This window comes from Thermobia domestica, chromosome 2 (assembly GCF_964235325.1).
Source record: "Thermobia domestica chromosome 2, izTheDome1.hap1.1, whole genome shotgun sequence".
Classification (NCBI taxonomy): domain Eukaryota; kingdom Metazoa; phylum Arthropoda; class Insecta; order Zygentoma; family Lepismatidae; genus Thermobia; species Thermobia domestica.
In genome coordinates, this window is record NC_137455.1 from 383579172 (window position 1) to 383607088 (window position 27917).

Sequence of the window (27917 nt, forward strand, 5' to 3'; positions counted from 1 at the left end):
ATTTTGCTAAAATAATAGAAGCTAGCAGTTTTAGTTTTAGAAATTAAAAAATGAAATGAAATCTTTGAGTTTTACGTCCCACGATTATATTGGTTAAGCTAAAGGAGTCGGTGATGGTGAGAAATGAATGGAATGGAACGGGAGACCCCACGCGCACAGTATTTGTCTACCACAAAGCTCACGTGGTGGAGGCTGGGATCGAACCAGGGACCCCAAGCACCAGAGGTGAACGCTCTACCACCGAGCCACGTCAGTCCTTTTAGGAATTAGATGTCTGGGCTTTCAGATACTAGGACCATGTTAGCCCGTTACGTGTCAGGGGTGACGTCCCTCGGCGATCACACTATCCGAGAAAGGGGAAGGAAAGAAACGGCCTGGGATCTTATGTTAGATACCATCCCGACATTTGCTTGGTGTCAATGAGGAAAACCCAGGAAAACCTCATTCAGGATGACACCTGGAAAAGCTTTGACACTTTTTCGACTGAATGTCTCCACCTGGAACTGAACCCGGGACCGTTCGCATCAAAGACGAAAGCGTTAGCGACTACACTACACGGGGCCACAAGCTAGCAATATAAATGCCCCTTTTTTATATATAAAAATATTACGAACTGTGGAGATTTTTTTTAGGTGTGAGTTGACCCGCTGAAACATCGCACTGAATGCGTGACCAGTCAAGGAAGCATTGATTGATTTCAATTTTAACGTCCATTTTCAATACTGCGGCTATATGAGATGGATCTACAGTGTTTGTGGAATTCGTAATATCCTAAAGTTTCAATTTTTGATGTTTTACCAGCAGAAATCGAACCCGAATCACGCGTGTTAGCCATTAGTCCAGGAGGGAGGGCAGAGATTTCGTTTTAAACGGTAGGTCTCGTTGCCGACAAAGGATTTAAACACACACACACACACAAAAACCAATCAACAAGTGTTTTTTTTTCTTCAACTCATATTTTTAAAGAACGGCCATAACATCTGCAAGGCATAAACAGTTTAATCTTCTGACTTCTAAATCCCAATCATACGAACTTCCACACAGGAGACCTACGTTCGATTCTGTGAGAGCTAATGTGGTTCGAATTCCATGTTACACGTTAGGTTAACGTCTCTCATATGTTTAGTAAAGAAAAGCGACAGTAAACTACAAATTGAAATACCGACTTCATTAACATGCAGTGCGATTTTAACAGCACTATGCGTTCACCTCCGGTGCTTGGGGTCCTTGGTTCGATCCCAGCTCGCGCCGTGTGGACTTTGTGGTTGACAAACACCGTGCTCGTGGGTTTTCTCGGGGTTCTCCCGTTTCCTCCCACTTTCTTCATTCCACCATTTCACTCATTCCTCATCATCACCGTCTCCTTTAGCCTAACCGGCATAACCGCGGGACGTTAAACTTAAAGATTTCATTTCATTTCATTTTTAACAGCACTATGGGCCCCTGATCAAACCACTCTGTGCTGGGGTCTCTACCAGAGATGGCGTGAGTCAATGAAAACTTGACCCATGACCCACTGCCCCACCACCCACTGAACTCACAGTGACCCACTCTGACCCCCTTTCCACCATGACCACTCTGACCCAATGTCAGCCACCACCCACTATGAACCATGACACACTGTGAACAACTCAGACCCACTACCCACTATGATCCACTATGATCCACCGTCAAAACCCATCGTCATCAACTCTGACCCATGATCTACGCTCTCCTCTGCACTGACTAAAGAGTTTACACTTGTAATAAAACAAAGCTGTGAAATTATCACTCGGAGTTTGAATTTCTACGGTCAATCGCTCAAGCACCGCTCTGTTACAATACCGGTGGATCTGGGCTTTACGATATAAAATAGTGAAATGTTTAGCATGACCCATATTAAGATGAATTTTAATTTATCATATATAATTATTTCCTTGTTGAATTATAGATACTTTCCAATGGAAAATACGATGATATTTGAAAGTAGTAGGCCAACGTGCAGGAAAAAAGTGTAAAATTCGACTGTCTCTCGAAAGCCAAGTACTATTGCTATTGTTACAACTACAAATATCAATATCCAAAAGTGCCTTAAGTCCTTTTTTCACTTAGATATACTCATTTCAGGTAAGTAAATAGAAACAAATGAAAAAGAGAAAAATAGAGGCCTTGAAAGTAAAACAAACAAATTCATCAGTGTTCAGAAGATGCTGTATACAATGTACTGAGTAAAAAATGAAATTAAATCTTTAAGTTTTACGTCCCACAGTTATGCCGGCTAGGCTAAAGGAGACGGTGATGATGAGAGATGAATGAAACGGTGGAATGAAGAAAGTGGGAGAAAACGGGAGAATTTCGATAAAACCCACGAGCACGGTGTTTGTCTACCACAAAGTCCACACGGCGCGAGCTGGGATCGAACCAGGGACCCCAAGCACGCTCGAGGTGAACGCTCTACCACTGAGCCACCGCGCCTCCCAATGTACTGAGTAGAGTGGGTTGGTGAGTTGTAGTGGGTCATAATATGTAGTGGGTCGCAGTGGGTCACGTCCTGTTGACCCATTCCATCTCTGCCTCTACTAATGACGACGCTAGAGGGAGCAAGGGGCAGGTGCCCCTGGTTGTGTCGTCCGCCCCTCTGACTGTTCCCCAGACAAGTTGTATTTTAATATAGGTAAAGTAATGTAAAACTTAATTTCAGTATTCAAAAATTGGTGTCCCCCAAAAGCCTCTCCCCTCCTCTTGAAGGAAATAAAGTTAGCGTTGTCACTGGCCCCTAAGACTAGATGATACATGTAATTAAAATATATAATTCTGCTCGTGGGGCTTCCAAGCAAGTCATCATCAGAAGTGAATCGCTTTCTGTTAAAAGGGCGTATGTAACATTTTTCACAATTTTAAATTTTTTAAAGAAATGAATACTTTAGAGGTAAATGTAACAATTTATGTTAAAAGGGTGTGTTTTTCATGAAACGTGTTATAAATATAAGACATATTCCTTTTTTTCATAAACCAAACCGTCTCGTAAGAAAACAGTTTTTGTCATTTACCGACAATTTTTTTATTGCACATACATCCCTTTAACAAAAAACGATTCAACTATAAATTAAGACGCCCTGATTATCGTATATAATTCTGAATATAACATTCCTGTTTGAATTGGTAATTATTCGAATGAGGAGCTGCTTCGGTGTTTAAGATGTTAATCATTTCCTAACGAGAGAATTAGCACCTTATTGTAAAACCAATTCATTAGAAGAATTGTAATAATGAAAGATCGTTAACGAAACTTCTTCTTTCAGTAGGCACGTTGTTTACACATTATGTTAACTTGTTTGCATACAAAAAAAAAAAAAAAAAAAAAAACTTTCAATTTATTCTAATGGTTCAGCTTACTTTTTGTAATATGTTAGCAGGAACGTTAAAAACATGTTTGGTTAATGGCTAAAACAGACCGTGTTTTCTCTTGTTTTTCCTATTCTCGTATTAAAGGTTGAAATGCAAGTACGTACTAAATGGATCATTTAAATTTCCGAACTAAGTATGCTGTGAAGTTTAAGAGCTTGGATTGTGTCTCCAAAATGTGTCTTTCAAGATGTCTCGTCTCAGAAAGTATACGTGTATGTTTCTATTAGAAGAGCTCTGTCCAAAGTGATCGCAAAGAGTCGTGAAGCTTGACTTAGATCTACCAATTTCTGCACCCAATAGAACACAAGATCATTTGTCTCAGTTGTCAACCTCCAACCACGAAATTTTGCCAATGTTGTCTTTCGCGCTAAACAGAGAACATCTTCCGAGGGAACAGTGTTGCCACTAAATTTCGTTTTGTTGATGTTGTTGTTTTATAATTTTTCATATCATGAGCAAACGAAAACAAATGCATACAATGTTGCATGTCTAACATAGTTTCATGTCCTTTGCTAGAATACTAGTATACTTTTTATCAGGGGCTGATGCAGGACGGATTTCTGGGGGGCGGTGGGTTGTAATACTGCTACTTAGAGCTACTTTAGAGAGCCCCAAACTCTGGGATAGGTTTAATTTATATGTAAAATGAGAAAGTTTCCTCTTCTGGGAGGGCTATCGTCCCGAGCGTCCCCTGGATCCGCCCCTGCTTTTTATTATTTCAAATTTCTGATTAAATACATCGCTTCTGCTGTAGTTCTATTTGATTTGTTAGCTACACAAAGGTGAGATTCATTTTCTTTACCTAGTGTAGCAGGTGAGGTCACTATTGGTGTACCCAGAATTTCATCAAAGGAAGGTTCAAACTTCCAAGTTTACATCGTTTGAGGATTTTTGTATACATGATTTAACACAATAAATGTTTAGTTTGTTCATAATATCTTGTTTAAGAAGGGTGTTAAACCTAGGGATGGCCAGAACCGGTTCCTGATGAAACCGGTTTTCGGGTCTGAACGGATCCGGTTCTAGAAGATCCGGTTCCAGAACCGGTTCTTCGGATCCAGGTCTAGAACCGGTTCTTCGGATCCAGGTCTGGAACCGGTTCTTCGCGGAACCGGTTTCGCGGGAACCGAAACTTTGTGACCATCCCTACGCTAAACCCGAGCATTCTGTGAACAGTGTGCTAGATGAAATAGTGGAAGCGAAAGGCAGGCGCCCAGGTGGCGGCCGCTTGTCTCATTTGGCTAAATAAACTGGGTAACTGGCAAACTCATTGGTTAAACACGCAAAGTGGGAAACTCATTTGGCTAAACACCCACTGGTGGACCAACATTTGGGGGGGGCACAAACGGGTCTGGGCGGGGAAGGCACAAGCGCATGGTCCTCAGCATTTTTTTTGAAGGTGAACTTTGTGCCTTCTTTACGGGTCTTTGGGGGCTTTCGGATCCAGGTCTGGAACCGGTTCCTAAGATCCGGTTCTGGAACCGGGTTTTCGGATCCAGGTCTGGAAGCGGTTCCAAAGATCCGGTTCTGGAACCGGGTTTTCGGATCCAGTCTGGAACCGGTTCTGAAAACCGGATCTCCGAGAACCGGTTCCTCGCGGAACCGGTTCCGCCGGAACCGGAACTTTGTGGCCATCCCTAGTTAAACCCTGAATTCCTTTGCATAAGTCGCTAGGAAAAAATGAAATGAAATTTTTAAGTTCTACGTCCCACAATTATGCGGGCTAGACTAAACGAGACGATGAGAAATGAATGAAATGAGGAAAGTGGGAGGAAAGAGAAGAACCTTGAGAAAACCCTCGCACACGGTGTTCACAGTGTTTGTCCATCACAAAGTTCAGTTGGCGCGAGCTGGAACCCCAAACAGCAGAGGTGAACGCTGTACCACTGAGCTACCGCGGCCCCACGCCACTAGGAATCACTAAGGTACTTAACATCATAATAGAACGTATTTTTCATCGTCGCATGACAGGTAGTTTTAAACTCTCAAAGTTGATAATTATAAGCTTTGTAATAAATTATATTGTTGAACAAAATGACAACTATTATTATAAACAACAATGAAACACCAGCCAAAACTGTTATTTTTAAAACCGCTTGATTATTATCTTTACAAAAAAAAAAAAGTTTGCGTCTTGTTTGTACTCCCGCAAATAATGCTGAGAAATTATATATCTACCCTGTATATAAAGAGAGATATTTATCTACATGTCAGCAACGGTAGAATTGAATGCAGAAGTTCCCATTGTTATTATGTATGACGTAAAGGAACTTTCAGACTTCCGGCTTCGTTATATATATATATATAAACATGTAAATAATATTGTATATAATAAAATAGCCTTTGGCTGGCTGAGTACTTCACTTCCAGATTGTGCATTTGCTCACCCTACTGTCTCGCACCTGTTACCTTTAGCCTTTGAAAAGTTAATATATCAAATGTAATGTCTCTAATCTTAACGGATTACGAGATATGGCCATCTTATTTGAACAATTGCAACTCCCACTTAGCGATGAGCAAATGCAAGACAAAAGAGCAAGGCCCGGGGTGGTCTTGGTCTTGCACATCCAGTCTTGGTCTCGGTCTTGCACTGAAACCCTCGGTCTTGGTCTTGAGTTGAGTTGAGTTTAACGTCCCGTTCAGCAGCGAGGCTATATGAGACGTGGACCTACTGATTAACGTGGAATCCGAACCACATAAGCTCCCGCCGGGAATCGAACCCGGGTCTCCCACGCCAAAGGCGCGTATGCTATTCTCATGAAAATGTTATTTTGATATTAATTTTATGAGCCCACGTTAAAAAATTTCCAACGGATGCTTGAGTCTCGAAGCTAAGACCATACCCATGTAGTCGGTACCTATGGTGGACGGAATTACCGATTTTACATTTCTCTTTAGTTTTGGAAGAACACCACTAATATGTTTTGAAATGAAATTAAATATCTAAAATGAAATGAAATGAAATCTTTAAGTTTACGTCCCACGATTATGTCGGCTAGGCTAAAACAAATGGTAATGATAAGAAATGAATGAAATGGTGGAGAGAAGAAAGTGGGAGGAAACGGGACAATCCCGAGAAAACTCACACACACGGTGTCTGTCCAGGACAAAGCTCACTTGGCGGGAGCTGGGATCGAACCAAGGACTCCATGCACCAGAGGTGAACGCAGTTAAATATCTAGTTTAACGCCCCACGATTATGCATCGAAGCCAAAGGAGACGGTGATGATGAAAAATGAATAAAATGGTGGAATGAAGAAAGTAGGAAGAAACGGAAAACCTCCGAGAAAACCCACGCACACGGGGTTTGTCCACCAGAAAGTTCACATAGAGCAAAATAGCATCTGTGTAGCTTGAAAGCGAGCAATATCTACAGAAAACGCGTACAACTAATTCAGAAAACGACATACTGTAGCTATATGCTACAGGGGCATATCGACTCACATTGATTGCATAAACTACTGGAAATACACTCACTCCAGCGGCATTTTTACTGAACCCAAGAAATTCGAGTGAAAGACGTAACGACTTTTTACCCTTCCTTTTTACGTTCTATAAAAAACTTCAAGTAGTACTGGTACATGGGCAAGACTCTTGCGCAAGAGCATTGGTCTTGGTCTTGCATGCAATACTCTTGCACAAACTGCAAGGCCAAGACTTTTGCGCTCATCACTACTCCCACTCTTTTATCTACCTGTTTTTCTTTCCTTATTGGTTAAAAAAAAAAAAAAACTGAAGCATGTACGTATTTATTTTAAATGAAAAGTCCATATATCAAATTTCATGTGTCTACCGTTCCGAGTTTCTGATATTTAAGATATTTTTAGATTTTTAAGCTCTCGGCATCTATGGCCATTTAGCCCGTAACGTTTGAGGGATGATGTCCCTCGGCGAACACACTATCCGGGGAAAGGGAAGGAAGGAAGTGGCCTGGGACCTATAAGCTAGATGGACCTACTACCCTGTCATTTGCCTGGTGTGAATCAGGAAAACCCAGGGAACCCTCATTCAGGATGGCTGGCTTGGAAAAGCGTTTTACACGTTTTCAACCGATTGCCCCCACCGGGAACTGAATCCGGGGCAGCTCGCACCGAAGGCGAGAACGTTAGGGACAGTGCTACACGGGGCCACCAGAGTTTCGGAAATATGAACATTTTTACTATAATAACTGTTACCGCTGAAGCTCCCGGAATGTCTAATGAGTATGAATCAAATACACGTTGCAGAAGTATTCAGACATACAATCTCGTTGAGTGACAGAGAAGAGATTACTTCTCTCAGTTGAGTATCGCTAACTAATAAAAACGGGATATACAGAGTGGCCCATAATTTTCTATATAATGTTTAACTGATCGTAGTATTTGTAATTCTGGACAATAAGTTTCGATAAAGTGTACTGTTTATATATATATCCACGTGGGCGTGCACCTGATCCAATACAATCCGACCCAACAACCCTGATTGGATTGTTTGGTTAGTTTGAACCCAGGCTATAAGAGACAAACTACAGCTTTATGTGGGACCCGAACCATCTATAGGTCTGCACGGGCTCGGGCTGAGTCCGTGGGCTTAAGCCCGACCTGGCCCGTGGGCTGGACTTGGGCTTACAAGGTATAATACTTCGGGCCCGGGCCGGGCTCGGGCCGTGAATTTTTAAATATATAACCATATTTCTTGGGCCTTTTCGGGCCTAACTTCGAAAATATAGTGTACAGTGATGTTTGTTGGACTGTTCTTTCTGGAGAATTTTTAAAGCACCATTGCAGAATTAGACCCAATTGCTGTAAATAAAAATACAATTTTGTCTTAAAAATTAAATTTATGTAATTCGGGCTTTTTCCGGGGTTATTTGATTGTAAAACGAGTTCGAGCCGGGCTCGGGCCTAAATGTTAAAGCATATATCGGACTCGGGTTGGGCATCACATTATAAATTCACGGGCGGGCTAAAAATTGCGGCCCGTGCGGACCTCTAGAACCATCATGCGCACCGACTACGTGGGTGCTCCGAGGACTCAGCAAACACACAAATAATGTGGGTGCGCTGCACCCACAAGTTTTTTTTTTTTTTTTTTTTTTTTAATAGAAACAAAAATAGGCTACTTTTTACTTGCCATTATCAAAAAATAACAAGCAATTAAAACATTGAGATGGAAGTTAAAATTTCTGAATCTCTAAAACATAATTGTTTGTTTCAAACGTATTTGTGCAAAGGCAACCATGCAATACATTACCCCTTTCCTTGCCTATCTGAGGCCTAATCAAAGGCACACAATAAGAAATGAAACTAGATTGTGAATAGGATCGAACACAGCCCTTTTATGACAGTGTTTATAAAAGATTTTAACTAAAAGGAAATAAATCAAAAAATATCGAGACTTCCCTGGAAACATATAACATGTCACGCCATTGATATGCATTCACATAAATTTTGGATAGTCGGCGCCGTTGCGAACCATATGAGCTTTTATTGGGCATTCAACCTGAGTCTTGAGCGCCAAAGGCGCATACAGTAACCGTGCATCCAGTGGCGCATCTAGAAAGTAAAAACTGGGAGGGAACAGTCAGAACCCAGGCTATGATATTTAAATCATGAGCTTACTATAAACTTTAAAAAATATATAAATAATAGCCTAAATTATTTTGTCACTCAAAAATCGGGTTCCTAGATCCCCCCGGCCCTGGGTTAGATCTGCCACTGCGGGCATCCAGTAGAGAATTTCCTGATTGAACATAATTAGTACTTAGAGGTTTTGTTTCTGCAGCCATGAATGATTTTCTGAAACTATAACGTTAAGTAACACAGCCCTGAAACCAAATAATTCATAGTAAAATCGATTCTTGTAACGGCGTTAAACAATGCAATACAAATAATAAAATTTTTGATCAACTTCTAAAACTTGGCAACGCTGTTTTTCTTGTGAAGCACAGCAAAGGTGTAGGTAGCATTGTTAGCTGCAGAAGCTGTTACGCAACAGCAATGTGATGTGACGGAACGCGAGTTTTCTCATGTCCTTCGTAAGCGACCCTCACGATGCATGCGTCGTCATTAAGTATTTTTTAAATTCAATTAAACGCTTAAGGTATAAATCTTTCTTAAAGAAAGAAAAAAAAGTGTAAGCAGTTGATTTCCTATTCCTTCTGTTTGTAACAGTATCATTTTTTCTTTTTTTTTCTTTCTTTCTTTTTTTTTTTTTTTTTTTTTTTTTTTACGATCTCTCTTCCCGCTATAATTTGTTGTAGAATAACAGGTGCAATTAGCGCAAACAGAAAATAAAGGAAAAGAAACATAATTACACTTTTCTGTACTGTTTCTGAAACAATTATCGCACAAATAGTGACTAATTGTAATGTTTATTTCATTTGTTTATTTTAAATTAGTACCTAATGATAATACCCAATACGCTGAAGGAAAACGTAAAACATAGGAGGCATAAGTGTACTAGATTTTTGTTTAATATATATTTATATATATATATTTAAAACAAAACTTTTACATGGTTACATCAGTACATATGTGAACTATTTTTCCACGTAGTCGCCATCCCTTTCGATGCACTTAGTGAGACGAAGAATCATTTTTTTAATGCCTTGGTCAAAGAAGTCTGTCCCCAACTCTTTTGCCCAATTCTTCATCTCTACCTTCACTTCCTCGTCAGTTGAAAATTTTTTTCCTACCCATGTGCATCTTCAGGGAGGTGAACAGATGATGGTCTGAAGGCGCCAGGTCAGGAGAATGTGCATATCAGTCAAAATCGACGGTCTTCCACTCCTTTGCTCATCGTGCGCATCACTACGACTCTTTTTTTTTTTTTTAATTCACGACACCATTTAACACACACTCGTACGATTCATAATTCCTTCGTCATAAACTGATTAGATCTCGTTAAAACTTTCAGACGAAGATTTTTCCCTTCACAACGAGATAACAGGTAACGCTGCGAATTTCGCACTTGGCGGAAGATTTTATCGACATCTTTTACGGGAGACTTTACTGTGGTCACAATTTTGGTCGTACTGACGCGTGATTGGGCTCGCTGAAAAGGGTAGAAACTAAGCTACACGTCAGTGTGACCAACATGACCATAACAAAATCTCTCTTCCCGTGAAGGCCCTACTACACTTATTTTGTGGAAGTACCTCGTAATTATGCAGTGATCACTCCTTCGCAAATAGAAGTTGTTCAGGTATTATCATTCCAAAAATTATGACAAATATATGACCATCACCGTTTCCTAACCTGTTTAGGCTTTACGCAGAAAGTCACGTTTTTATTATCTCTGCCTATGCCTTCTTTGCTGATGTAGTCCTAGTGCCTTGGATGCACGTGATCCCGGTTTCGATTCTCGAAGGAAGACTATTTACATTTAGACGCATCACGTACGTAGGGTTAAGCTGTAGGTCCACGATATTGTTTATTGAAGTTGTGGGTCCATTTTAACACCGAGGCTATACGAGGATCTACGTTTGAAATGGAATCCCAATCATCGTAAAGCGTTCAAATTTGAACCATTTTCCACTTGAAATCAAACATAGAACCTAGTGCACCGAAGGCCCGTGTGCTAGCTTTCAGACCACCGGGGATGGCAATGTAGGGTTTACTGTCCGTTATATTCGACTATCAATGACGTCATATCTGGAATCGAACCCAGGCCTCCTGCACTGAGTCTGTGTATTTTCAATCTCGATAAAGGGGTCTAAATTAAACATTTAGTACAAATCATTTGATTCCACAATTACACTGTAGGTTCACCTCTTTATCAATCTTGGTGCTTAAAAGGGAACCTTTAACTAGGTTCAGGTCTTATATAGTCTCTGGCTTTCTCCGCTGCTCTAGCGGCTAGAACGTGCGCCTTTATTACACGTGGTGCCGGGTTCGATTTCTGGTGGGAGAACATTTGGAATTTGAACGCATTTTGATGGTTCGTATTCCACCTTGAACTGAAGGTCCACCTCTTAGAACCTCGGTCTTGAAAAAAATAAAGCTATTCAAGTATGTACTTATCCAACTACAACAATACATAGCCTCTGTGCGTCAAATGTTCAATACTTAACATTATTACTAAAATTTGTCTGGCTTTACTTACGCGGAAAATATAACTGCTCTCTGCTGAAAGGAGGGCTAATGTTTTTTTTTTTTTTTTAATGATTTATAATGGAAAATTAATGACCGTGTCATGGCTTCTTGCCAATATTAAAGAAAAAATAAAGAAACTATTTCTATACAGAAAAGAAAAACATTTATGAACCAATAACAGCTTACTTATTTGTTGTTCTATGAAAGACGTTGCACTGGTACTAATTAATTAAGAAAGGTCGGTGACAAATTATAGGCTTTTTGGAAAAAAAAAAGTGAAATGAAATCTTTAAGTTTTACATCCCACGATTATTCTGGCTAGGCTATGGAGACGGTGATGATGAGAAATGAATGAAATGGTGGAATCAAAAAGTGGGAGGAAACGGGAGAACCTCGAGAAAAACACGCACACGGTATTTGTCCACCAGAAAGCTCACTTGGTGCGAGCTGGGATTGAACCAAGGACCTCATGCACGAGGGATAAAGCCTCTACATTGAACCACCGCGGGCTCTATAGGACTTTTGATTTTTAAGTTCGAATTACATGTCATTCAATTCTACACTTCACAATTAATCTACACACGAAATTTCAACTTGTGAAAACTAAGTGGTCAAAAGTTATGAGGGGTCAAAGCTTTTGCCGAAAATATATATGCTTTCAGAGCTTCAAATCTAAAGATCTAAATAATTTTTGATTCCTTAGTTGGTGCAAATTGAAATTTGGGGTGTAAAGTAATCTATACTTGTAGAGTCGAATAATAGAACTATGAATTTCAAAACTCGAAAAAAGTCAAAAAGTCGTCACCAACCAATATTTCAAACTGAAAACAATGTGTATTTTATTTTTAATATTCAATCACATAAAAATAGTAATACAAGTACTAATAATTATAAGTTATAACAAAAGATATTTATTATCTACTACAAACTGTCATGATTTTTCAAGCAATAATTGCACTATATGTCTTAAATCTGGAACGACAGTTTAGCATGAATTACTAAAAATTCGTATTTTCTTTATAATGAAACAACCAAAAGTACAGTAACTTTTTGAAATTTAAAGAAATGTATCTTTATTGCTGAACAGAATAGATTTCAGAAATACCTAGGCCTATATGTTGGTTTGTTGAAAGTAACTTTTCATGTGACCACAGAAACCATTTTTTTAAAGAGAGACAAAACTTTACAAGAGAAAGACAAATATTAATGTAAAAACAACATGATGTAATGCTACTTCATTCATTAAAATCAATATTTTCATTCATTACTTCAAAATCTCAGAAAGGTACAATTGCTTCCTTTTATTTCACTTTCCGAACAACCATGAATACAATAATACTTTATCCAGCAAGTTATAATTTTCAGGTTGTTTTAAAACTTGAACAACACTTTTAAAATTCAAAAAGCGTAAAACAAGTTGGGAAATCAAATTCCAGAAACAAAAATTATAGATACAAAATTCAATATTACAATGGAGTATGTGATTTTTTTTTTTTTTTTGTCAAAAAGTTACATTTTGTTCCTACTAAAAAAAAAATGTCCACTAGATGAGGTCTACATGATGTGTTAGGAGACCATTTCATGTTCTTATATATTTGGTGCTATTATCACTGGCGTCGTTTGCGGGAGGTCGGGGGGACGCGTCTCCCACAGATTTTAGTCAAATATATTTTAAAAAACTAAGACAACTTTGTATATATAACTTTTGTTGAAAAGAGGATTGTGATTTTGATTTATCCAACCCCCTAGATATAAAAAGCCTACGACGCCAGTGCTATTATATGGATATTTCCTTGATGTTCCCTATTTACATGTGTTTGGACAAAGAAAACGTTATTCACTGGACATACAAACCACAAATTTTAAATATGCATTTTGAAGATAGAGAGTCAACTAATAATAAAAATAAACACGAATGTTTCATTTTAAATGTTTTGTAACTTACATAAATGCTAGAACAGGCTAACTTTTCCGATCCTTTATTTTTAAACGCACTTGTAATTGTAAACAAATAGATAAAATACTCTTATATGATGTAAATACCAAGAAGTGGAAATCATTTTGCGTACTGTAAAGTACCACCAGATAAACAGTATTGCCAATTGAACATTTTTTTTTCAAATTCCACGTCAGATTATTACTTGTTTCAAATCCACATGTCAAACGCAAAGTTACAATACCCGAATAATTTATTGTTCAGTGTTACAAACTGGAGACGCTACAATATCCCAAACATTCTGATTTTGGAACTTTCTACAACAGTAAAATAACAAAAATGGGAGGAGCGGGGCAACGAACAGTACCCTAGTCACTAATACCATGTACATGAAATAACGTACTCCTATGTCAAATAAATAGGAACAAATATTACAAAAGATTAAAAATTTTATTTTTTTCAAATGACCTTATTTCGAAGAACTGCTTACGTAAGCTTTACATCCAATTATAAACATGGTATTCAATACACGTAAAAATTGTGATGTTATTTACAGAAATTTGATGTCTCAAACCATCCCGTAGATATGACAAACCTTGGTAGTTCCAATACTGCTTAAAGTTATATTAATTTCGAGATCTTATAATTATTACTACAAAAAAAAAAAAAAAAAAAAAAAAATTGCTGTAAAGTTACACAAAGAAAGGAAAACAACAATCATTTTAAACTTTTGCTCGCAATTATCTTCTACGTCTTTTTATGCAGTAGAACAATTGCTACCCATTTTTCATGTCTCCGGAGTAATTTCAAATTATACAGGGTATCTCAAAACAACACCGACAACGTTTGGGAGGTGATGCCTGACACCAAAATAAGACAAAAAGTATAGACCAACCTGGGTGCACAAATGCTTCCTTTCGACTGCCTTCGGCTGTCGAAAACATGAAGAAAAATGAAATTTAAAGGTCAATAGCTACAATACTATGGGACCTATTGTAGTCGGGTTAAGACTTCATTTAGGAAACAATATGTGCCCTATCCAAAAATACATCTTTCAGAATCCTAATGTACTCACGCAACAATTTTTACAGAAGGCGTTTGCTTATGGGCATATAATTTAAAGTACTCACTAACTACCTCTTAAAAAGTTGTTGCGGAAGTATTGCAGGATTCTGAAACTTGTGTATGTAGATAGGACATATATTAGTTCCTAATTGAAGTCTTAATCCGACTACGGTAGGTCCCATAATTTTTGGAGCTGTAAACCTTTAAAGTTCATTTTCTCATGTTTTCGGCAGTCCATAACTCCAGAAGGAAGAATTTGTGCACCCAGGTTGGTCTATACTTTTTGTCTTATCTTGGTGTTAGGAATAACCTCCCAAATGTTGTCGGAGTTGTTTTGAAACACACTGTATATTGATGTAAACTGCATTACGATCTTTATCCTCCGAAAAATATCTATATATTTGAATGTGATAGTTATCTACACACCTTTTCGAACTAAAGACTTTCTAAAAAGTAAAATTTTAAATCCTTTATAACTTCCTTCGCGTTTATTTGAAGTACATCATATTATGCTGACAGCATTCGACATTAAGGTACTCTTTCTGTAGATTGCCTCATTCATCTAACTTCTGTTATTATTACTATGGGTGCCTCCAGATTTTGATATTCTAGCGTCCTTAGTTTGCAATACTGGACTATTATAATGGTAAAAAATGAAATGAAATCTAAGTTTTACGTCCAACGGTTATGCCGGCTAGGTTAAAGAATACGGTGATTATGAGAAATGAATGAAATGGTGGAATGAAGAAAGTGGGACAAAACGGGACAACCCCGAGAAAACCCACGCACAAAGTATTTGTTCACAAGAAAGCTCACTTGGCGCAAGCGTGCATCGAACCAAGGTCCCCATGCACCAGAGGTACACTCTTTACCACTGAGCCACCTCGGCCCTTTATTAGAATGCTGTTGTAAGTTTGCGTTTAATAAGTAGATTGTTTTATGCAATAATCTGACGTAATGGTGTTTGAAGGTTACAAATTTTCTTGATTAGCAACTCTATTAACCTGGTGGTATTGCAGAATACGTGAAACAATGTTTCCTTGTCGATACTTGCATCACACAAAATTTTAGCGGGTTTTTTTTTTTTTTTTTTTTTTTGGATTAGTTCAAAAGTTACGAGGGAGCTTCAAGAAAAATGATCTAACTGTACATAAACCCTAGAAACAACTTATTTTGCTCAGAGCGTTGCACATTTTCAAGTAATAATTAATATTGAAGGCTTACAGATTAACATTGTACAGTATATACACAGAACATTCCATCTAACCTCGAGTACTTTCGGTTAGGTCGATCTCAAATATTTTTGAATTGATGGAAAATTTGTAGTATTTTTTTTTTTTTAAATTTGCCTGATCGGTCATATTCTCTTACATTGCGAGCCCCTCATATGGGTATGTCCTCAAATGGGCGGTCATTTTAGTAATTTGTTTCGTTTTGAAAATATTTGAGGTTCATAATATTAGATGCTAGAATGCACACCGTATATATTACCACTACATTATATATAGTGCGTTTAAAAATTCTCTGAGTAGTGGATCGTCTTTGTTTTGAAGCATACGTAAGATTAAAGCTTAGCTTCGTTGATGTCTGTGTCAGATATTTCCACAACATACGCATGCACATAAACAAAGGCAAAAGTATGTTTCAATATTGTTCTCACAATAACAAATACATACATCCACTGTGACGAGACTTTCTGAACGCACTGTATATCGGGAGTCCAAAAGTAGCGAAACAATTTACATTTGTGAATATGTTGAAACTCGTGATCCCTTAATTTGAGTAGTCGACATTTTGAACTAATAAAACTTTACCAAGGACGTCGCCAGGACAACTTAAAAATTTTAAATACCAAATGGAGACGGGTAGCATGTCATTTGTAAAATATTTGCAAGACTATATCACTTATGTGCGACTTAAATTCAAAATCGTGGGTAAGGAAATTTCAAAATTTGACCTATAGCCCCGGCATTTTGGATAAATACCATTAAAAAAAATAGTAGTTTTACTAAGATATTTACCTTGAAAAGGCTTTCCAAACGATACATTTCTCGGTCTTCATTGCCATTTAAAATTTTAAGGTTGTCCCTTTTTACCCCCTTTAGCGATCTTTACCCTCTTTACCTCTGATTCAATAATGTTATCTCAAAATTTCGACCACGTAAATTAATGGATCATGAATTTCAAAATTTTCCTAAATATCAATTATTTCTGTGATAAAAGAAGAAAAGAATCTTGATCTTTCGGACACCCGATATATATTCAAATATTAAAATTAATTATATCAACACTTATTCAATACCCTATTAGTTTAAACGTAAAAGTTCGATACTTTTTCACTTTGTATTTATATTAAGTTACTATAATGCGAATATCGTGACAGCCGAATGTAGTGTTTCGTATATTGAGCGAAGTATTAATAGTAATAATTGTGATACGAAAAACAAAAGTATCTAATTTCTTCATTTACAACAATGGAGCACTATATAAGTATTGATTTATTATATTCCAGTATTTAGATTGCAGAAAACCGTCACTAAACGTAAACATGAATCTGTTTTGTTGCAAAAAAAAAAAAAAAAAAAAAAACTTTTACAAAATCTTAAAGAGACTGACATAGTAAAAATAATAAAATCTATCAAGTTTCTTTCTCTTGTTTTTCGTAAGTGAAAGGAGGTAATGATATGCAACTTACCACAATCATAGATAATGTTATTCTACAACAGAAAATATGAACTTCAAGAATTTTCAGAGCTGCCATCCATAAAAATTACAGTGTTGCCAGAATAACATTTCCCCCCAAAATCTAAGTTAGAGAAGCGACTAGAGAAACGAACTCAACGGCATTTGATTCCGTATCATGTTGTTTTGTTATCCAGTAAACTGCTTTTTAAAATAATAAATGTATTTAGTTTGTAATAAACAAAATAGTTTTAACATACAGTTATTAAATTTAAATAATACTGTTATTTAAAAAGTAGTTCACAGGATTCCAAAACATGATGCGTGATTAAATGCAGTTGAGTTCGTTCCTCTAGTCGCTGCCTTAACTAAGATTTTTGGGGGAAATATTATTCTGGTAACACTGTAATTTCTATAGATGGCAACACTACAAATTCTTGAGGTTCATATTTTCTGTTGTAGAATAACATTATCTGTGATTATGGTAAGTTGCATTTCATTACTTCCTTTCACTTATGTAAAACAAGCAAAAGAAAACTGGTAAATTTTGTATTACTTTCAGTATGTCAGGGTCTTAATGTTTATGCTGAAGAGTTATATTATAATTGTTATTTCGATAAAACCAAAACTTGTGTTGATTACAAGGGAATATCTTCTGCAAAGAATTACTTGTATGTTGTAAAACATTCAATAATCTATGAAACTAGAATGTTTATACGTATCATGTTAATAACAGCTCTCTTACATTTAACCATCGTGTTGACGCAATTCCCCGACCATTCGTGGAGGAGCGAAGTACTCGAACAGGTACTGGTTGTGCTCTGACAGCATAGGAGAGAGGTCACAAACCAAAGGTTCCCTCCCAAAAAACTCATGCTTCAGTGCTGCGTCACTATCAGCTCGTTTGCTTGGATCCAGGATCAACAGCTTATCGAGTAAATCCAAGGCTAAATCATCTTTCACAAATGGGCTCAGCTTAAGGCGCAGTTTGCGACCGCGGTCTTGTGGAAGATCAAATTTTCTGTAAAGCTCAAGTCTTTCAACACCTGGCCACACTGAACCATTAATCGAACCGCACAATATTGATATTAAACCCAATTGTTGTTGTTCAGTGTAGCCTTGCATGATGGGACTCCGCATCCAAAGTTCAGCCATGACGCACCCGGCACCCCACATATCAATTGAAGAACTGTATTTCTTTTCACCTAACAGCAACTCTGGTGCACGGTACCACAAAGACACTACCTGATTGGTGTACTCGATGGTGGTTTCCTTGTCATCAAAACTCCTTGCTAGTCCAAAATCTGCAATTTTAATCACCCCGTCCTTTGAAATAAGAATGTTTGAACTTTTCACATCGCGGTGCATTATTTTCTCTTTGTGAATATATTGCAAACCCGTTAACAACTGATGTACTATATTTTTAATTTGTCCCAAAGTGAATTTGATCTTAACGTCAGCAATCAGTCCAGCCAAATCATGGTCACAGAATTCAAACACAACATACAATGATGGCGAAAACTTACCTGTCTCTCGACATATTTCGATTAATTTCACAACGTTTTTATGCTGCAATGTTTGTATAATGCTTACTTCTCTGGGAAGAACCATGGGTGGTCCATCTTTCGTCACTTTCTTCAAAGCCACTAACTTTTTCGTCTTCTTATCTTGTGCTTTGAAGACTTGTCCAAAAGACCCATGGCCAATCTTAGTCCAATTTTCGTACTTTGACACTTGATTACATTTGTACAAATCGAACTTATTATTCACATTTGCATCGTCTTGTTTGGTTTTGTTAAACATGTTAACGACGCTACTCTTAGCACCACAAACACCACACACAAACGCACAGCCTAGTAGTTCTACACTAACTTCTTTGCACTCAACGAATCATATTAAGCATCGATTTTTAGTAATTATCTTCTTATATTTTACCAGGAAATAAAAGATTATTCAAATTATTTTGAACAAACTTCAAGGATTTGAAATACTAAACATACTTTTAACACATCTTAAAAGTTGTAAATTAAAAGTTTGCCACAATACAATAAAAAAGATAAAAAATATTAACAAATTTTTACAATGAAATTTTCCAAAATCTCCCCCATCTAGTGAGAATCACTTCGTACAAAATAATATTGTAAATACCTGAAGATATAATAAGACACACAAATTACAATATACTCCGGGGTTTATCAACCTGTGGCTCAGGTCATAAGGGGTAGCAGACAGAGATGGAATTAGAATAATAATAATACCAGAAAAAATAATTTCTAATCATTATTTTGAATTTCTCGTTGTCAAAGACATTTTTGTTTCTGTGTCAAGTAGAGCGGAGAATATTAAATAAATAAAAAATCATTTTAAAAAAGATAATTGGAGTAAAAGAAATGAAACTGATGAAATACTGCAGATTGATGTACAAGAAAAATTAAAATACAACAAAAACTGAATATTCACATACAATTCAAAATGAAGGGTTACTGTGAAACCTGAATCTCGTAAAATGCTGGCCTTTAGGGTCTGTGCGATTTGGGATCCTAGGGTCGTAGTCCATGAACCACCTCGGGCTCATGGCCACTGATTGAGATCCGTGGCCCAAGTGACCTTCCTAGACGCAATGGTTACTAGCTCCTAACAGTCTTGCCTTGTGACCTCTAGGGTTCATAGGCCCTAGAACGCAAAGTTTCTGACGCAGAACTCATGAAATGAAATGAAATCTTTGAGTTTAACGTCCCACGCTTACGTCCTTTAGGCTAAGGGAGACGATAATTAAGGCAAATGAATGATGATGGAAGAATTGGTGGAATGAGAAAGCGGGAGGAAACGAGTTGAGTTGATTTTGAGTTTAAAGTCCCGTTCAGCAGCGAGGCTATATGAGACGTGGACCTACTGATTAACGTGGAATCCGAACCACATGAGCCCCCGCCGGGAATCGAACCCGGGCCTCCTACGGAAAAGGCGCGTACGCTAACCGCTTAGCCACGGAGGAGCTCTGGGAGGAAACGAGAGTACCCGGGAAAAATCACGGGCACGATGTTGTCCACCACAAACTTACTTGGTCGGGAATTGAACCAGATCCCCGACACAACAGAGGTAAGTACTTTACCACTGAACCACCGTATCGCCTTCACCTCTACGAGTTGAGTTGAGTTGATTTTGAGTTTAACATCTCTTTCAGCAGCGAGGCTATATGAGACGGGACCTACTGATTGACATGGAATCCGAACCACATGAGCCCGCGCCGGAAATCGAACCCAGGTCTCCCACTCCAAAGGCGTGTACGCTAACCGCTTAGCCACAAAGGAGCTCTTCACCTCTACGATTTACGTTTCTTGACCTCTATAGTCATGGCATCTGAACCCATGACTACTCATTGATGTCTCTTCTAATTTCTTGCCTAGGATCCAATCAACAAGATTTAATTAATCTAATTTTCTATATTTCTTAATAAAAGACAATAATTTTCAATTAACTGTTCCTAATTCCGCCGAGATTGGAACATCAAAAGAGCAGTTTTGAAACAATATTATACGGAGCTAATTTCAATTGGCGATCATTGTATAATTCGAGCTTTACCTAAACTTGACTTCTCTTCGGGTATTTCTGGATATTCGATCCGGTCCTGTGCAAGATGGAATAAATTTTAATCTTTTCACGCTGCGCTACCTATATTGCCGCTTCGAAGATCGAGTATTTGTTGCTTTTAGAAGTTTAGTGTCTCTTGTCAGCACCGTTGTTACACGGGACGTGAACCTACAGTTTAAAGTGGAATTCGAATATCGTAATGCGTTCAAATTACAGTGTTATTCCAGTGGGAATCGAACTCGTGACTATGTGCATCAAAGGAGGAAGCGCTAAATACTAGACCAGTGGGAAGAGCCAATAGATGGTTCAGCGAATATATTTAAATTTGATGTTGTTATGTAAGTGTGATATACTGTATATTAAGGGACTTTCTAGTTGTCCCCATTTCTTCGGATTAAAACCAGGTGAGAATGATAGTGAAGGGGCACCGTAGTTTAGTGGTTAAAGCGTTGGACTTACGTCCGCGTGGTCCTGGGTTCGATTCCCGGGACGGTGCTTCCAAATTTTCGACGTCCTCTAAGTGTGGTGAGGCAAACTGTTAGGGATGCGCATGAGTCCAGATATATATTGGGAAATAAGTTTGTCTTGACTCGTCTCGAATTTTACAATGTGTGTCTCAACTCGAATTGGGACAATGTGTGTCTCAACTCGAAATCTTTCTATAATTTTAAATATTATTTTGAAGAAAATATTCTCTCAGAAACAGCCTAGAAACCAATTCCAGAGCATTTATTACTTTAGAAAGGTACAGAACGCATAAACTTAATAGTTAATCTTTTGAGATCAAGATTTAATTTTCAGCTCAATTCAGTTAATTAAATCTAATGATTAATGTTGTGATATTTGATTGTATTTCAAATATAATAATAATAATAATAATAATAATAATAATAATAATAATAATAATAATAATAATAATAATAATAATAATAATAATAATAATAATACAGTTAAATCTCTGAATAACGGACACCAGTGGGACATGAATTTTTGTCCGTTACCGAGAGGTTACAGAAATTTAATTTCTCACAACGGTAATTGTATACAGTAATATACAGTAAATACGTTATGTATGAGCGTAAATACGTAAAATTCAATATGAAAATACTCTATTTTAGTACGTACAGTATTTGAATTACTGGGAGGATTGAAGAGAAATTCATTTCAGCTAAATAATATTATTGCTGGAGGACGTGTTAATATATTTGTATTTCATTCATTTCAAATTCTCAGAACCTTCTCAAAAGATGTGTTACGAATCAACTAACCGACTAAACTCTTTTATTTAGCGAAAAAGGCATGCTTTTTCCTCTACAAGGGTAATAAAACTCATGTTGAAAATGTTGTTGTAAAACATTTTCATACCAATACAAATGTTTGTATTGTTATGCATGAAATTGTCGGGAAAGACGCAGGACGCAGAAGAAAAAGCAAATTTCTTCCCTAAAAGGGAAGGGAAGATCTTTCTCATAGAATTCTTGGCCATATGACTGCCCCTGCATGAATGTTATTGCTTATTGAAGGTTTTCTAGGATTTCCACTAGAAAGCAGTTTATTGCGAGAAGAAAACAAGAATTTCAAGTTAAGTTTGAAGATGTTCTGTTTGATGCTTCACCAGGTCTAGACTCATGATAGATACACTTGTCGGGAACAGACTTTTCTGTCTACTGTAATATATCGCAAAACCGAAAATAATTCCTGTCCGTTAGGAAGAGGTTATTGAATACATTTGCGGGGAAAATGGACTGTCCGCGTCCTTATCTGAGAGTGTCCGTAAAAGGGAGGGTCTTGTTCCGTAAGAGAACATATATTTTTGCCTGGACAAAATAATTTGTCCGTATTATAGGTGTCCGTTAAGGGAGGTTTCACTGTAATAATAATAATAATAATAATAATAATAATAATAATAATAATAATAATAATTATTATTATTATTATTATTATTATTATTATTATTATTATTATTATTGATTATCTAGTTTGTTTAAAACTATTGCGATAACGTGAACTTCATAAATTCTCTGAATGAGCAATTGGCAATCTATAGTAATTTTGCATAGTTATAATGATTGTGTTTTCGTTCCCATGAGCGCAATAGGGCTACATAACTTCTAGATTATTCGCTTCCCCAATTATTTTGAGGCTTTAATGTGTTGCAGCATATCACGAGTTACGGATAATATATAATGTAACATTTGTTGTACAACACATATTATGATACGAGACTATTTTATATAGTATATTACAATAAATGGACTACTTGGATGCCAAGAATTAGTACAGATAGGTACCTTTCACTTGTATAGATAGGTATTTTAAAAGGACTTTTGTAAACAATAAATTATAAAAATAAAACAATAAACTACTTACAGTAATTATGGTTTTGGTTCCCAACATAAAAAGAAATATGGATTGTTCATGACATATTGAACTTCAACTTTCACTCTTGGTTGATGTGTGCATATATTTTAACGCATATATTTTGTCTCGTCTCGAAATCGAGTCGAGTCGAGACAGAAACTGTCGAGTCGAGACATTTTCTCGAGACGAGTGAGGACAGGCTTAAATGTCGACTCGACTCGACTCGTGCGCATCCCCACAAACTGGGAAGTCACGTGAATAAAAGTCATGACGGCCACTAAGTCTAGAAACCTGCTGATACTTCTATTAGAGTCAGGGTGACGCAGCGCGCTGACCCAACACCACCTAGATTTGAACTAAATCTAGGTGGTGATGGCTGACCAAGTACTTGTCGCTAGGTTCGATGTAGTTCAACTGGTTGCTAACTGATGGTGTTTTAGCGGCTGAGGCCCGCAAAGGGCTGTCACGCCTTGGTAGTGTGGTGATGAGAATAATAGTGACTTTCCTCTTATTTTTTCGATTTTCCTTCTCTCTGAAAAACATTCCATGATAACCTGTAAAAATCATTACGTTACATAGAAAATAGGCTGAACAAAAGAGTCCTCAACAAGAGATTGGAATGTCAGCTAAATCTAATATTCATTATTTTGTTTTACCATATCTGGAAATCAACATACAGTTCTTGTGCTATTTATATTAGTAATGTATCTACATCTAATTGTGCGTAATGTAAAGGACTGCATAGAATGAGACTTTAAGTACCAAATCTCTGAGCTATGCAAGGTCACATTAAAATATATCCATACTGCTTAGGGTTCACAACAAAGTGTATAGTTTCTTTAGGAATCTCTATAACTTAGGGTTAAGATCTGCCAAGAACGAAAGTGTGAATTCCCCTTTCGTATTTAAAAAATATGTTCGACTACAATTTTTGTCTAAAAAGTTTGATTTTGATTGAATATGAAATATATTTCTTTCAAGTTCCCGAATTACTCTGTCTGAGTGGAGCTAAAATCAACGAAAAATACAAGAGATGAACTACTCTCTTCCGAGTCCTGATTTTGTATTGAAATCCGGGGCCCACCAACGGGAAAGGAGCCGGTCCGGACCCCAAAATACTTCTTAACTCAACATACATTTGTACACTTGTAAAACTTTACTTGTTTAACAGGGAAATGATTGATGTAGTTTGAAATTAGTTGATGTAATTTGATCTTATACTTTCTTTTGTACCCTTTCTCTTATAAAAACAATCTAGTTCTATCATTTTTTGCTGAAAATATAAGTGGAAGTACTTAGAATTACTTACCGTCTTTTCGGGTGCAGTATAATACCGTTCAAAAGCACTTACACAGAGAAAAATCCGTTCTCCGGACAGCGGTATATTGTACAAATATAGGGAATCCTCTTGCTTACTATAGAAATCAGTACGGAGCATACGTTATCCGTACGCTACATAGGCACTGCCCTTAGATGTTACATCATGCCGTTGCAGGATGTCTGACATATAACAGTTTTCTGTATATCACATACATATACTTACGTTACCTTCGTCAGCTACATGTTATATACGTCCATTTGTATGTGAGATCCTGACCGCCTACATTGTTTCATACGGAAAGTATATATAGATGGAACACTTATACAGAAGGTATTATAAAACATGAGTTTTCAGTTATACGTCTGCTGTACGTTAAGTCCAAAAACTACAGGAATTACGCATGTAACCTATCTTTTTAAGTACGCCACCTACAATTTTTTTCTCAGTGTAGATGGAGTGGCTTGTAGTATTGGACCCGCACCTCCCAAAACTTGGACCCCTCCCAAAACATTTCTGGGTGTACGCCTAATTAAAGTTGCACGATAAGTTACGTAAAAAATAATATTCGAGTTTGATAACATTTTTATATTTTGCTTCAGGCTTTCCCATAGTCCTTAGCACTTGGGATTAAAATCCGTCACGAATAAACTACGAATTTAGGTCCGTAATATAGGATGAATAGCATCCCCTTCCCCGATTAAAAAGAAAATGAAAAGTAACTTCCTTTTAAAAAAAATAAAAACACTGAAATTGCGCAAACTTTCACTCCCTTATCTGTTGACACAGATGAAGCCTTAATGAGAAGGCAACAAAATGGAAATTGCGCAAAAAATATGTAACGTGGCCATTCGACTAATAAAATCAGTCACCGAAAAGTTAGTCGTTTTAGGGAAAAAATACAAAGTAATGGATGACAATAGCATTTTCAGTTACCGCTATTATATGTATGTGTGCATGTGCACGGGCGTCGTCAGGTAGGAGGACGGGAGAATATGTCCCAGTCAGTAATTTTGTGTGTCATGTCAAGCTGTAAGATTGCCTGTAAGATTAAAACTGTAAGAAAATTGTTATTGGAAAACTGTAAGGAAAATAAATTTATATAAACTAAACAACAACAAAAATATTTCTAGAAGTTCCCTTTAATTATGTGAATAGGCGTTCGACCAATCAGACAAGGATTTGTTTACATTTTCCAGTTTTGGCTAATCAGAAACAAGCATTGGTTTACATATTTAGTATCTCTAGCATCTATTTTGCTAGGGATCCAAACGGAAACTGGCGTTGATATTTCAATGGGCAAAAGAAAATTTCAAAAGCCCAAAGACCAACAGAAGTCTAAAGAAGTGATTTTGTCATGAGAAAATAAGCTGTGTTTACGAATTCACAGGCAAATAATGAGAAGGCACATATGACATTTTTAAAAGCTGCAGGATTTAAATTCCAAGGATACAAACTGTAAACGTGAAATATTCTGTAAATGTATATTTTGTTTTGTAAATATTTGAATGTAATACAAGTATATCTCACAAAGGAATGGCGTTTATACATTTTATTTCGGTGCAAAATTTCACACAATATCCTGAATCCTGTTGTTGGCAACGTCGCCGTGGAATATTGTGTAATTTCAGCACTTTCTGCTCCTCGTTAATCAGATATAGACATCAACAATCTAATCCTTACAAAAATTTGAGCAATGCCGTTGTACCGAAAAAAAACTGCTTTTTGTTGAAGTTCTTAACGAGTCATTTTACTAATTCTCAATCGTCTTCACAGCTAGGAGTTGGAATCAGTCGATAATAAGGGATTGAATACGCCTCGTTAATAGACAATTCGTTAACAGATTAATGGATAACGAGAATTTAAGAGTGGCTATTTATAGAACATATCCCGAACATGGAAATACTTTGCTTGATCCTCCAAGCTGGAGGTCCAGGTCTCAAATAGTCTCGCTGCTGAAAGGGATGCTACACTGAAGTCAAATCAAATCAAATCTACTATCTTTGCGAAAGTTCATTTCACTAGTGTCGCCTACGAGACATTAATTTCTCGACTCGAAAAAACGGGACGAGAATGAAAATTTAGTTTTATGTCCCAAAATTATACCCGTTAGGCTAAGGGAGAGGGATGATTAACGCAAGTGATGAAAAAATGAAATCTTTTACGTCAAACGCTTAAGCCGGTTAGGCTAAAGGAGACGGTGATGATGAGTAATAAATGAAATGGTGGAATGAAGGAAGTGGGAGGAAACGGGAGAACCTCGGGGGCTGGGATCGAACCCGGGACCCCAAGCACCAGAGGTGCAAGTGAATGATAATGGAAAAATTGATGGAATGAGAATGTTGGAGGAAATGGGAATAACCTGAGGAAACGCATGGACACAAATTACTTGGTCGGGGATCGAACGTAGGATCTCTCCCACCAGAGATAAGCACTCTACCACCTTCGAGTCGAGAAACGAGGCAAATCTCGTCTCATTTTCGAGACAAGAATCGAGACGAGAAGAGACTATTCTCGAATCTCGTGAGCTACCATGTTCACCCAAGTATTAGATCTCAAAAAGGGTTTTACTGTTACATGACCCATACGCTGAGAAAAAAAAATTGTAGGTGGCGTACTTAAAAAGATAGGTTACATGCATAATTCCTGTATCTTTTGGACTTAACATACAGCAGACGTATAACTGTAAACGCATGTTTCATAATACTTTCTGTATAAGTGTTCCATTTATAGTAGCCTACTTTCCGTATGAAATAATATAGACGGTCAGGATCTCACATACAAATGGACGTACATAACATATAGCTAAGGAATGTAACACAAATCTATGCATGTGATATACAGAAAACTGTTAGATGTCAGACATCCTGCAACGGCATGATGTAACATCTAAGGACAGTGTGTATGCAGCATATGGATAAAGTATGCTCCATACTGATTTCTATAGTAAGTAGGGATGCGCACGAGACAAGATTTGTGGCTGTCTCGTCTCGAAAATGTGCTGTAAAAGTGATGTCTCGACTCGAAAAATGTATATTTCTCTATTGGAAGAGTCGTGTCTTGACTCGAATTTTGTCAGGAAAATCCTGTCTCGGCTCGTCTCGTGCGCATCCCTAGTAGTAAGCAAGAGAATTCCGTATATTTGTAGAATTTATCGCTGTCCGGAGAACGGATTTTTCTCAGTGTAGCATCAAAAGTCTGAATTGATAAAGTGATTGCACGACCATTTATCAACGTTTAAAGATACACAATCCATTACACCATATACTTTAATAATACATGTTTTTTAAATGTTATATCACTCCCTTTGTAGAACAGTCGTGACGCGGATAAATTTTGGTAGTTTCTCGATAAAGTTAGAGAGAAAATCCAGGGCATAAATTTTGCACATAAATTTACAATAGAAGACGAAACAAATTATTATCATATTATTATTATTATTATTATTATTATTATTATTATTATTATTATTATTATTATTATTATTATTATTATTATTATTATT

At 37.2% G+C, this 27917-nt stretch overlaps 1 long non-coding RNA gene and 1 pseudogene across 1 annotated transcript in view; both read right to left on the reverse strand.

The window, feature by feature from the left end:
• Nucleotides 1-27917, reverse strand: part of LOC145678883 (uncharacterized) — a 329384-nt gene that overhangs the window by 208406 nt on the left and 93061 nt on the right. The gene's annotated exons all lie outside the window — the stretch shown is intronic.
• LOC145678933 (cyclin-dependent kinase 9 pseudogene) lies at nt 17893-18956 on the reverse strand (annotated as a pseudogene).